Raw genomic sequence first — 12,543 nt, 5'->3', positions numbered from 1 at the left:
TGAGAAACAAACTGAGGGCTTCAGAGGGGAGGGGGGTGGGGGAATGGGATAGACCGGTGATGGGTGGTGGGGAGGGCACATATTACATGGTGCACTGGGTGTTATACGCAACTAATGAATCATCGAACTTTACATCAAAATCCAGGGATGTACTGTATGGTGATTAACATAATATAATAAAATNTGAATCATCGAACTTTACATCAAAATCCAGGGATGTACTGTATGGTGACTAACATAATATAATAAAAATATTATTATGAAAAAAAAACAAACCTCAGGTGTATTTGTCATTAATTTTGGTGGAAAAGAGTAAAGTAAGAATTATGAATCCAATGTAATATTTTTTCCACATGACCACCTCTTGCCCTTCACCATTTATGTAAAATATCTTTTACCTACTCACTTCGAATGCCAGTTTAATCATAAACCAAAGATCCAGCTGTATTTGGTTTTTGTTTTCTCTTCTTGATTCTATTGATCTGTCCATGCATAGTCCCAGACTGCTTTTATTGTTACACCTTTGTACTATGTGTAACATCTGGCATGACAAATCCCCTTAATACTTTTATTTTTAAGATTTCCAGGCTATTTTTTTTCATATATTTCCTTATGATCTTCAGCATTGCCTAGTTTAAATAATCACTTTGATGCTTGTATGTGTATATATGCATGTGTATGTCTCTGTGTGTACAGATTTCTCCCCATCCCAGAGTGGGGCAGGTCTTTCTGTTTATTGACATTGACTTTCACAGTGGGACTTTTCTTATTGTAACTCTAATTTGCTTAAGTTCGTTTTGAGTATTATGTATTTTTGATTAATATTTAACTTAAATCTTTTCTGACTCATGGTAGGCAGAAAAACTTGATTTTAATTATCATTTTAATTTTGTCCTTCAGAATTCACTCTACCAACAATAAAGACTTGGTTGTTTTAAGGAGAATGTGGGGTTTTTTCCCCCTCATTTATGCTCATTGTTTAGAAACCACTGATTAGCAACTCTTGATGTGGGCAGATATCACTTGTGAGATTAATGTTGTGACAGATACTATAGAAGCAGGAAGAAAAGGAGAAGCAGCAGAAGGATCCATCATGGCTCCTAGCTGCATGAACTCCAGCTAGAGGCAGGTGGACCATGGTGCTGGCTATGGTTACAAGAGTAGCCGGCGAGGAGAGGGAGGCAGGCAGAGGCATCCTGTGGGAGCTCCTCTGAGAGGTACCCCAGGTATTTCTACCACAGACAGATTTCTATCGAACCACACAAACAGAGGAAAGAAAAACAAAACCCCAAGAGCATGTGTATGTACGTGGTTCCTGTAAGTATATGGCAGTGCTGATTCCAGGAAGCACTGGAAAAACAAGGGTCTCAGGAGACCAGCGTAAAAACAAAGGCCATATGCTTGGGTGGGAAGAAAATTCCATAGCTGCTACAGAACGTCCCTGTAGCGAGTATTCCCAATCTTTTCAGATGCATTTAGGGTTCATGAAACAACATTTTAGGAGTACGTAATGTGAGCTTTTAAAATTTCCAACAAGAATGACCAGGTCAAATGCATATTTTGCATCAGCTAATGATTATGAACAGATCAAAAACAAGAGAGATACCAAAGAGAGAGACATTTTTCACAGCGTTACATTTTGGCTAAGTTTCTCTGGCTAATCTCCCCCCACCAAAAAAAAAAAAAAAAAAGGCAGCATATACAAAATGCATCCAGCTTTTATAGATTCAAAATAATCTCGGGAACAGAAACAGCAGTGAGTTCAGGAAAACTTATTTCCCATTTTCATAGCAACACAGACTAGCGGCCAGGGTATACTGACTGCACTGTTTGCTCTTATGGTGGGGTGTTCCAAAGCAGGTGAACTTCAAAGCACCCTGAAGGCTGGCATAATTGCTAGAATTCCTGGATACTTGAAGGCTATAGTCAGCCCCGGTAAAAAATACCCAAGATCAGCCATAGCACTTTACCCACCTTTCAGTACTGACATTTTCTTTGTGGACAGCACAATTCCCACCTGCTCTGTACACATGGAGACAGAGACTTGTGTTTTCAGGCAACCAGCAGGCACCTGGAGGAGGTGATCTTTTTGGACTCTAACACAGGGATACGTCTTGGTCCAGCGCAGCCTGGAGGACTAGCTTCAGTCAATGTGAGATGGCTTGACTTTGAAAGAAATGAGCGAAGCTCATACTCTGGGAGCAGAGGAAACTCTGTCACATGGATTCCTTCCAGCAAACCCCAACAGCATGCACTGTTTAGGGCCCGGAGTTTTAAGGGACAAGGACATCAGTTTCAGTGTTTCATTTAAATGCTTTTGATGGAACTCAGGCAAAGTGTGAGAGCATCAAGGATTCTGGGCTAATTAATAAAATCTGTAAATGCCACTCTGGGTTGGGAAGAACATCAGGCCACAGATGTTGCTAGAAAAACTATTTCTCAGCTATAAACAGAAGACCGCATTACTGGAATACAATTACTTATTAGCACCTGAATTGTTAGCAATACACAGACAGGAGGCAAGCAAACTTCATTCATCTAGCAGATTGAGTCCTGGTTCTTCTGCTCTACAATGATTCTATACAGTTGTGGAGTATAAGAGGGGCTACGTTTAAGGTAGAGCTGTTTAAAGAGGTAGTAAAAGTGAGACTTACCTCATCCTGAAAGGTTCCCAGCAGAGGGTGGACTGGATGACTGTCTGCTATTGTAGGGCAGAATCCTATACTGGGAGGAAGGATGAACTAGAAAAGCCTCAAGCCCACAACACTAGAGTCGAAAGACTGGTCAAATATTCAATATCTTAAAATAATGCTAAAGGGCTAATTTGAGGACTCTATGTGGTTTGGCCCCATGCTAAAGGCTTTCCTGTATGGTTTTACTTAATCCTCACAAACTCTTTGATGTACATACTTTATTGTCCTCGTTTTACAGGGAAGGACACTGAGGCTGGGAGTGGCCAGGAGGCATGCCCGGATTTGCAGGGCTGGAGCAGGAAGCAAAGCCCCCAAGTGGCCTGACTGCAGAGCCTCACCCCACCCTAACACTGCTGCTGTCTGCTCATGGCCACCGCCAGTGAGACGGCAAACGGAAGACTGGTTGGAAGAAGACAAGTCTATGGGCTCCCGGCCCTTCCCCTCTCCAGAAAGGTTAGCAGAAAGTGCTCACCAGGCCTACTCACCCCTCCACCACCGTCATCTTGCCTTGCTATGATCAGTGTTATTCCAGTCGAATTTTATTCACGTTCTTCCTTAAACTATGATGTCCAGCGACTTCCTGGGCCCTAGTTCACAACCCCTTGGGACTGGGCTTCCGGAACTCCTCAACCACGAGAAACCCTATTTCCAGAATGGACTACAACTAGGCACTAAAAAGAATAAAGCACTGAGGCTCACAACAACATGGATGAATGGCAGACGCGTTAGGCCGAAGACCATGCAGCGGTATAATTCCACCCGCAGGACCTTCTCAGAAAGGCAGAACCACACGGTCAGGAAACCTGTCACTGCTAGGGACTGGGTATAGAGCTAGGGTGGGCTCTACAAACGGGGCCGAGGGAGCTTTCTGAGCGCTGGCGCTGCTCTTTAACGGAGCGTAGCGGCAACGACACCACTGTGTGCATTTGTTAGACTCACAGACCCAGGAGAGACTGTGGACTCTGGGAAACAAACTGAGGGCTTCAGAGGGGAGGGGGGTGGGGGACTGGGACAGGCCGGTGATGGGTAGTAAGGAGGGGACGTATTGCATGGAGCACTGGGTGTTATACGCAAACAATGAATCATGGAACACTACATCAGAAACTAAGGATGTACTGTATGGTGACTGACATCACATAATAAAAAATTACTATAAAAATAAAGACTCACAGACCGCATGCTAGAAAGGGCTTATTTTATTGCATGTAAATTATACCTCACAGAAAAAGAAAGTGGTCTATCAGTATACCATACTAATAAATACCTTCAAAGGAATAAAGAAAACCAACACAGCAAGGCTAACAAGGAGGTAAAAGTTCTTAGTTAGTCCTTAACGTTACAGAGAAGCAACTTTCAGATTGATGAGGGGTTGACAAAAAGATTATCAGAACAACACGCAGCTTAGTTAAAGGAGCAATAATAAACGTCATCCTATAACCTCTGGATAAAAGAGGCCAACACCGTAACCAATATCCTTTTACCGGCATGCTCTGGAGGTACAGGCGGTACTTAGCAACACTAACCTACTTTGCCTCCCTCACTTCGAAAGATGAAGCAAGAAAGCAGACGCATCACTTCTTGCACCTTCTTTAAATAGTCCACTGGATCTGCCAGGGCACTGGAACGAAGAAATGAAGGGCACTCTAAACTCCCAGAACACCTGTTGGAAACCAGTATCGTGGCTCAAGTGAAAACCAATATACTGGCTCCAATGAGTTGTCAGACGGCAAGGAAGATTATTTACTACTTAAAAGTACAGGCATTCACTAGAGGAGAGATGAGCTTTCTGATGTGATACTTATTCACAGCAGCTATTTTAACTGAAGGTCAAATCCAAAAGACACCTAAGTCCAAGAAAAAGAATGACGAATTTCACTTTCATAATCACATTTTACTTGCTTGGCGAAAAGTATTTTAGAACTATGGGCCAAAATCTATTGCTCTTTCCTAAGTCAGGCTGACCAATTTAGAAAAAGGGAGAAGAGAAGGTGCCCTGTTCCTGGTCCTCTCAAAGCAAATGGAGAGTTGTCCAAAAAAGAAAAGGCGATCATCTTCCATCATCGGAGGGCTACGTTACAAAGTCCCTTTGCCTCTTCCCACTATCTTCTCGTCCTCTGCTATAGAAGGTATTCTTTCTGTTGTCACCTTAACTTTTCCACAGCCTATAACTGAAGTCTCTGTTCTCAATCTTGGGCTCTCAACCATCCTTAATCAAATGTCAATGAAATTCACTTGCTCAGAATGGTGCTACTTGGGTATACAGAGATGAAAATGGATAGATAGGCATGATCAGGGGATTTATGCTTAGACACTTTCCCAAAATTAATTTTAAGAATTAAAGGGTATCTGGGGTGCCTGGGTGGCTCAGTCGTTAAGCGTCTGCCTTCAGCTCAGGGCGTGATCCCGGCGTTCTGGGATTGAGCCCCGCATCAGGCTCCTCGGTTGGGGGCCTGCTTCTTCCTCTCTCACTCCCCCTGCTTGTGTTCCCTCTCTCACTGGCTGTCTCTCTGTCAAATAAATAAATACAATCTTTAAAAAAAAAAAAGAATTAAAGGGTATCTGCTTTCAGAAGTCTTAGGAAAACTGGTCTCTACTAGCAGAATAAAGGACAGGAAGAAATACAGAAGAGCAACACAAACGGAGTAAAATGGCAAGAAAAACCTAACTGGTAAAATCAACTTCACCAGAGTGAAAATCTAAGAGTTTCAGGTGAAATAAAAGGTAGTCTAAGGTAGGAATGCGTTTAAAGAATGCAATCAAAGGGACGCCTGGGTGGCTCAGTTAGTTAAGTAAATGTCTGCCTTCGGCTCAGGTCCTGATCCCAGGGTCCTGGGTTCGAGTCCAGCATCAGGCTCCCTGCTCAGTGGGGACCTGCTTCTCCCTCTGCCCCTCCTCCCCACTCACTCTCTTTCTCTCTGACAAATAAATATATAAATAAATCTTTTAGAAAAAGAATGCAATCAAAATAATCTTTTATTCTCTCTCAAAAGATGAGGTTAAACAAATTCTAAATCTGAATTAATCTTCTAACACTTAGAGAGCATAGTTCTCTTATGAAAATTCCACCAGGAAAGATTTAAGTTAGACCAGAAAAGTATTTCCTAAATAGAAAGCAGAAATATAATATGCTACTTAAATAATCTTGTCTTATATTCTAAACACACACACACACACACACAGTCCAATAGATTCTGACATGTCAGCCTCTACTGAAATGTGTTCAACTGATTATCTGTTTATTGAGCACTGTGCATTTAGTCCTGTCTGGAGGCAAAGTCAGACAGAAAGTGTTCCTGCCCTTAGGGAAGTCAGAAGCAATCTGATAAGTAGAAATAACATTCACCACGAAAAGCACAAGTACTAAATTATGCAGGTGCTACATCTGAATGCAATAGGACCTAAAGGAAAGGAATAAGAGAGGAGCAAGTTGGAATAAGTGAGCTTTAATACATGTGGTGATGAGCTGACCCCTCCCGTTGCTGGGGTTGCTTCTTTTCTGCCACAGCACCAGGAGAGGAGGAAAGAGCAGGCACCCGAAAATAAGGCCCAGCTTTGCACACAGCAGACCTCTCAAAGTTCACAACACCCCCGGAGTCCTTTGCATTGATTTGTTTTTGGACCTGTACTTTTTTCTCCCCCCTCAGGGAGGTTTTATGAAGTTCGAGACTCAATTTTTAAAACATCAATGGCTAAATACATTTTTTTAGGATGTTGGATCTTTATAATGAGCCTTTCAGGTAAAACAGCTGCAAAAACATCATTAAAAAAGCATATATTGTCACATGTAAAAGGCAGCAAGCTAGAGTCTATTTTTATAAAGTTCAAAGTGATGGTATATCTTGTAGGGAACTCCCTCCAGACTGTGAATACTTCTCTGGCTTTATAACAACTCCTCTCTGTCACCCCTCCCCCGCTCCACCTTTTGCTGATAAACTCCCAGCTCCATAAATGGGCAGGAACCAACTAGGCTTTGGGAGAACATTCCAAAGCCCAAGTGCAGCCAGTTCTGCAGCCATCTTCCTACTGAAACATAAAACCTAGCAAACTACACTTCTTCCCTCTTGTTTACTAAGGGCCTGGTGACTTCTGACATTTATCACGGACCTGGAATAAACAGAGAGGGTTAAGTGGGACAGACAGGTGCGGGCCTCTCTCTGGCACGCCAACCTAACCCTCTCCTTCAGCCCCCCTCACTTGATCGGCCCCTCTTCATCCTTGAGGGCTTAGCTCAGTTCATCCTGGAAAGCTGAGGCTTCCACGGCTGTAAAGCAGCCCTTCTGAGAGTCCTCATTGCGCACGGCACGCTATCTTCCCGTAAGCCAGCACCCCGCAAGCTTCACTGCAACTATGGGAGTCTAACCTGCATCCCCTACTCACTTCCAAGGCTGGGGGCTCATTCTGGTTTCTGCATCTGGATCCCACGACCCCAGAATGCTTGACTTGGGAACGAGGATGCCTGAGGTGGGGAAAGTATGTCCCTACTTCTAGCTAATTCCCATTTGCAAACTGCCCACTGGAAAGCCATTCTCAAAATAGTTTTCCTTCCGACATATTAAAATTGTAATTATTCTCAACAACTATCAGCCCCAAATAGGAACCACCCAGGTAATCACTAACTCGACAAGCTGGGATGTTCGTGGAAAGGGTTTGGCACGAGACTTATGCATACAGCCACTGGGGCACTTCTCATGCTGTGCACGTCGCCAACACTCCCCACCAAATGGGGAACTTTGCAGAGCTCATCCCAGGGCCCCTGGTCCTAGCATTCCACCTGCCATGGAGTAGGTGGTCAACACCTGCTTCAAGCTTTTACTAGAAAATGGATAGGTTCATATTTGATGAAGTCACAAACTCTATAGATAGGTCTGTAAGTTCACTGTGCTTTTCAATTCACCTTCACCTAATAACATGACATTAAGCCCATGACTCCAGTCTAGCCCCTCAAATAAGGAAGGACTCTTTATCAGGAAATACAAAGCTGCCTCTGACAACAAAGATGCATGGGACAGAAGGTGAATGAAGCTTAGCTATCAGGAATTTTGTCTTCTACCATAAAGAGATCTCTTATGTGTCAAGAATGATATACATTTTTTGAGATATATTTAAGTTGTGCATTATAAGCAAAAAGGGTAAAAGTTATTGGATAATATTTTAAAGTTTTAAAACATCTATTCTTCATTGATTCTAACATTTAAAGTGAAATCTACCCAAAGCTAGTGCTTTCTTTCCCTGTTTACAATGCAGTCTGGGTTATTCTCGGGAAATAGATGCCGGTTTGGAATATGGCTGAGCAAATCCACAGCATCTTTGTACATTAACATATTTAAATTAGGCCTCCACAAATAAGAAGCTAGTCAGACAATAAGTGAAAGAAGGGGCTGCCTTCAAGTAATTTACATATAATTATTTTCAAACAATAATGATCTGAAAAATGGAGGAAAAACCCCCCAAACCTCTCAGAGGTCCAACAACAAAAAACTGTAACACAACTAAAAGGATTACGTATATGTTCTCAGAAAAAGTAAATTTAAAGTACTTCTCTGAGAGTACTTTGGATTCGAATGGCAGTTTATGCAGGAACTATAATTCATTTTACTGCTTTAGATTTAAGACACAGGAAACAAAGTGCTGGTAAACCTTCCGGAGTATTCTAGAGCACAGGCTTTTGCTTGTTTGTTTTAGACTTGTCAGATATTGATAAGTCTTAAGTAGCTTTCAACGAAATTCTGTTGGTTGGGTTGCATTTGGTCTCAGATTGCTGTGGTTTAAATCTCTGTCTCATCCAGTGATAATATTCCAGACCTCTATGCTAAATATGCATCCCAGTTCCCGGCCAGTATCCTGTACCAGTTTAATGACCCCAAGAAAACTTTGCTATTTCTTATATATGGTGCCAAAAATAAACAAACACTCTAAGTGGTATAAAATTCCCATTTTTTCACATCAATGCCTATATGTTATGGTTATTCTCTATATCAGGAGCAACCAACGAATCGTCGTCATAATTTCAAAGTCTCATCTCTATTTCAAGGATGATTTGGTGTCTTTTCTTTACATTATACCAAAGTTGATAAGGGATCTGTACCATAATTTTTTGAATTGCAGGTTAGATTCAAGTAATTTTCCCTATTGTTTTCCTATTTGCATTATATTATCACTAACAATTTTCTCCATTCCAAATAACCTTTTCTTAGGGGTTCAGAAAGTCTGTGGACAAACAAACGCACACCTAGTAAGTGTTTAACATGCTGAGGCTGTGATGCTTGAAATTCTTTGTTCTGTTTTGTACTCTATTCAGGAAATTCTGAATAACAAACGCCCGGTTTGTTAAATAGCGTAGGAACTTTAAAAAATTTAATCGACTCTTCTCTCTTTGGGCATTTTCACAGAGCAGTCACATGAGGACCTCAAAAATGTGTAGGAATATTTCTCCAATCTTTACATTTAAGGTAAATTCCTCTCATTGCCCAAATCAAAGAGTTTTAAAAAATCAGTCGTTCCTCTCTGCTTATAAATTATGCTGGGAAATGGTTACATAATGGTCATGATTTATGCCCCAGGTTAAAACTACAAAATTACATTAAAGGTCTCTGCATACCATCTGTCCTACATACTGACATACACATTTTCTGAAATTGCTTTAACTGTGGCACTTGCCTACTCCAGAATGAAAAAGGAATCCCAGCTTCCAACAGCAACAGAACTCCTGTCTAGTTATTTAGATCCCCTTCCCAGGCCACTTATATAAACCATCCAGCCCTATCTTCTTGCCTTGGTTAACTTTATTATTTTATTTTATATTTTAGCTATTTTATTTTATTTTTTATTTATTTTATTTTATTTATTTTTTGCCTGCTGCTCCCCCTACTTGTGCTCTCTCTCTCTCTCTCTCTCTCTGCCTTGGCTGCTCCCCCTACTTGTGCTCTCTCTCTCTCTCTGCCTTGGCTAACTTTATTCCTTTTCCTGCCCCCCACCTCAGACACCAGGAATGCACCCCGTCTAGCTGGCGGACAGGAACCCCATCTGCCCCACAAGGCAATGACATTATGCATGGGTCTAGCCCACAACAGAATTTTACCTTCTGAGAAATATGATCTATCTGGTCACAGCCACAAAACTTAACATTTAATTGCTAATACAAAACAAAATGACTTGTCAAGTTTGTTTTCCAAACGTTCAGTGAACTCTCCAAAGCATTTGGAAAGCCTGCTGCACATTTTTGTTTCCCTCCACGTGACTAAAGCCACAAAGTGCTTGTGATACTTTTTTAAATGTTTTTAGGATTCTTTATTGTGGTAAAATACATACAACATACAGTTTACCATCCTAATCATTTTTAAGTGTACATTCACGTCTTTGTCATCTGTCTCCAGAAACTCTTTGTGACATTCTTGTCATCGTCTATGTGAGGCAGGCAGAAAACTGCCAGTTAAGTTTCTAACGATAAAATCTAGTTTTAATTTATAGAACTGTATGCCTAATAAGGGTGTATCTAACTGTGTATTAATTGTGCTTCAACAGCGATGATTAAAAACAGAATCAGGGGGGCGCCTGGGTGGCACAGCGGTTAAGCGTCTGCCTTCGGCTCAGGGCGTGATCCTGGCGTTATGGGAGAGCCCCACATCAGGCTCCTCTGCTGTGAGCCTGCTTCTTCCTCTCCCACTCCCCCTGCTGTGTTCCCTCTCTCGCTGGCTGTCTGTATTTCTGTCAAATAAATAAATAAAGTCTTAAAAAAAAAAAAAACAGAATCAGGAGGGACACGGTGGGAGATGAGGATGGTGACAGTCAGGATCCAGACCATGAGGGGCAGGGGCATGAAGGGGGACATGGGGATTTCATCAGGAGCCACCGGAACCTTGAAGAGTCTGAGGAGGACAGTGGCACTCACTGCCAACATTACTGAGCACCTATGTTCCAGAAACTGCGCCAGCCACTGGAATCACGCACATGTGCATTCAGGAAGCTCATCCTGGTTGCATTCCAGACGGCTGATGGGGCAAAGCTAGTGGTCTTTGCTATCAAGCAGGTAAGAAGTACTAGATTAAGGCCGCAATGGAGGGAATGGAGAGCCAATGTTTATGTATTTTTCATTTTGCCTATTGATAGGGTAACCACGAAATCAGTTTCCGTCATTTTGTTCCTATTTTTTAATCACTTGAGCCAATGGTTACTTCAGCCTGAATAAATTTAATGTGACCCATCAAATAGCACAAAGGCCGGTCAGCAACAAGGAACCTATTATTACAGATAATAATACATAAACCTGACTGTGTGTTATATTCAAGGCACTGTGGTAGTAATGCTCGAATTAGATCACTGTCATTTTGGTAGAATATTTATGGCTGCTTAGAGGGACGGCTGTTATTCCACAAGGCTCTTTGTGGGTAAAAAGGGAGATAACTTGAACATTTATCAATATAGGAATGGTTAAAGAGATTGTAGGAAAACATACTGTGAAACACCAGGCAATGAACCCATATGTAGTCATGGGGATGATTCCCCCAAATACACTGGTAAGTTTCATTTCAACTGCAGAACATATTACAAAGCATGAGGACATTTATGTAAAAACATTGATTTGTTTGTATATGTAAACGGCTCTATAAACACAGGAAAAGGTCATAAAGGAATATACCTGAGGGCTGGGGATGAGAGTGGAGGGAGCTTGCAGGTGGTGTTCCATATTGCAGTGAGGATAGAACCATGTATTGCTTCCACAGAAAACTCAAGTTTTAGAGGTCAGTGTACCAAGTGAGCAGATTGTATTAATTACAGGCTCATAGGTCTTCCATACAATCTTTATTGGTTATTCGAATCACAATGATCCTCATAATAATGGCCAAGACTCTATGAGTATGTATGCACACATGCCCACTTGTGCAGTTTTTAATCTGCCAAACTGCTTTTAGACTGCATTTATAAATGACTGATAGTTACTTATATCAGAGGACATTGAGAAGGGAACATACTTGTTGCAAAGGGTTTCTTCCTGAGTTACAAGAAAACCATTGAAGAATACAATTTATTCTCAATTAGTTACAAGGAAACCTTTAGAAGGCAAAACTATTCATTGCAAAGGAGCAAATCAAATTATAATAATCTTTGATCTTTTGGTTCAAAACACACTAAAATACCATCCAAGTAGAAATTTCCTGTTTTTAAAGTTATATTTGAAATGCATGCTGATGCCACAGAGGTTGGGCAGACACTGAGTCAAGGCTCTTTCTGGGCTCAGTTGAGGATTTTGTTTTTTCTTGATTTTCAAATTAAATCTCCTCAAAATACTAAGCAGAAGACTGAGACCAGAGTGGTGGAGACTTTACTTAACTTTTTAAATTTTACCAAGAATGTTTTTAAAGGCTGTTTACAAAAGACCATGTACAGCTGTGGTTCAGCTACAATTGAAAAATTAATTTAAGGAATTCACATGGCATTTTTAGGGCCTCATTCCAAATGGAATTTTCCAGACAGACAAAAATTGTGCTCTTCTCATCCTTAGTCCTCTTGAAGTTTTTTTTTTTTTTTTTTAAAGGCAAGATAGGAGGTGTAGATGACTAAGAAGGGCCCGGAGGAAGCTCTGGGAAGCTAAAGGGTTGGGGGCTTCATGTAAAATGTCATGATAAGAAGTCTAGACTATCTGTAATTTGCTGATTTTGAGGAAAACCAGATTATTAAGAAATCCTGTGAAGCCAACCACTACAGTAGGAGCTGAAAATGCATGTGGGACTTGGGATGGCATGTGGGAGCAGGGATTCCCACACTCCTTTAGTCCACAGCACTGATTATCTATGACCCCAAGTGACATTCAGGAGTGACTGCTATCACGGAGGCAAAAAAAAAAAAAAAAAAA

General features: G+C 41.4%; 1 protein-coding gene across 1 annotated transcript in view; it reads right to left on the bottom strand.

Moving 5' to 3' along the window:
- The window catches only part of ATP8A2 (ATPase phospholipid transporting 8A2), a 498,496-nt gene that overhangs the window by 222,554 nt on the left and 263,399 nt on the right, over nt 1–12,543 (bottom strand). The window lies entirely within an intron of this gene.

This window comes from Ailuropoda melanoleuca, chromosome 7 (assembly GCF_002007445.2).
Source record: "Ailuropoda melanoleuca isolate Jingjing chromosome 7, ASM200744v2, whole genome shotgun sequence".
In the NCBI taxonomy this organism is placed as follows: domain Eukaryota; kingdom Metazoa; phylum Chordata; class Mammalia; order Carnivora; family Ursidae; genus Ailuropoda; species Ailuropoda melanoleuca.
This window is presented reverse-complemented; position numbering and strand designations above follow the sequence as displayed.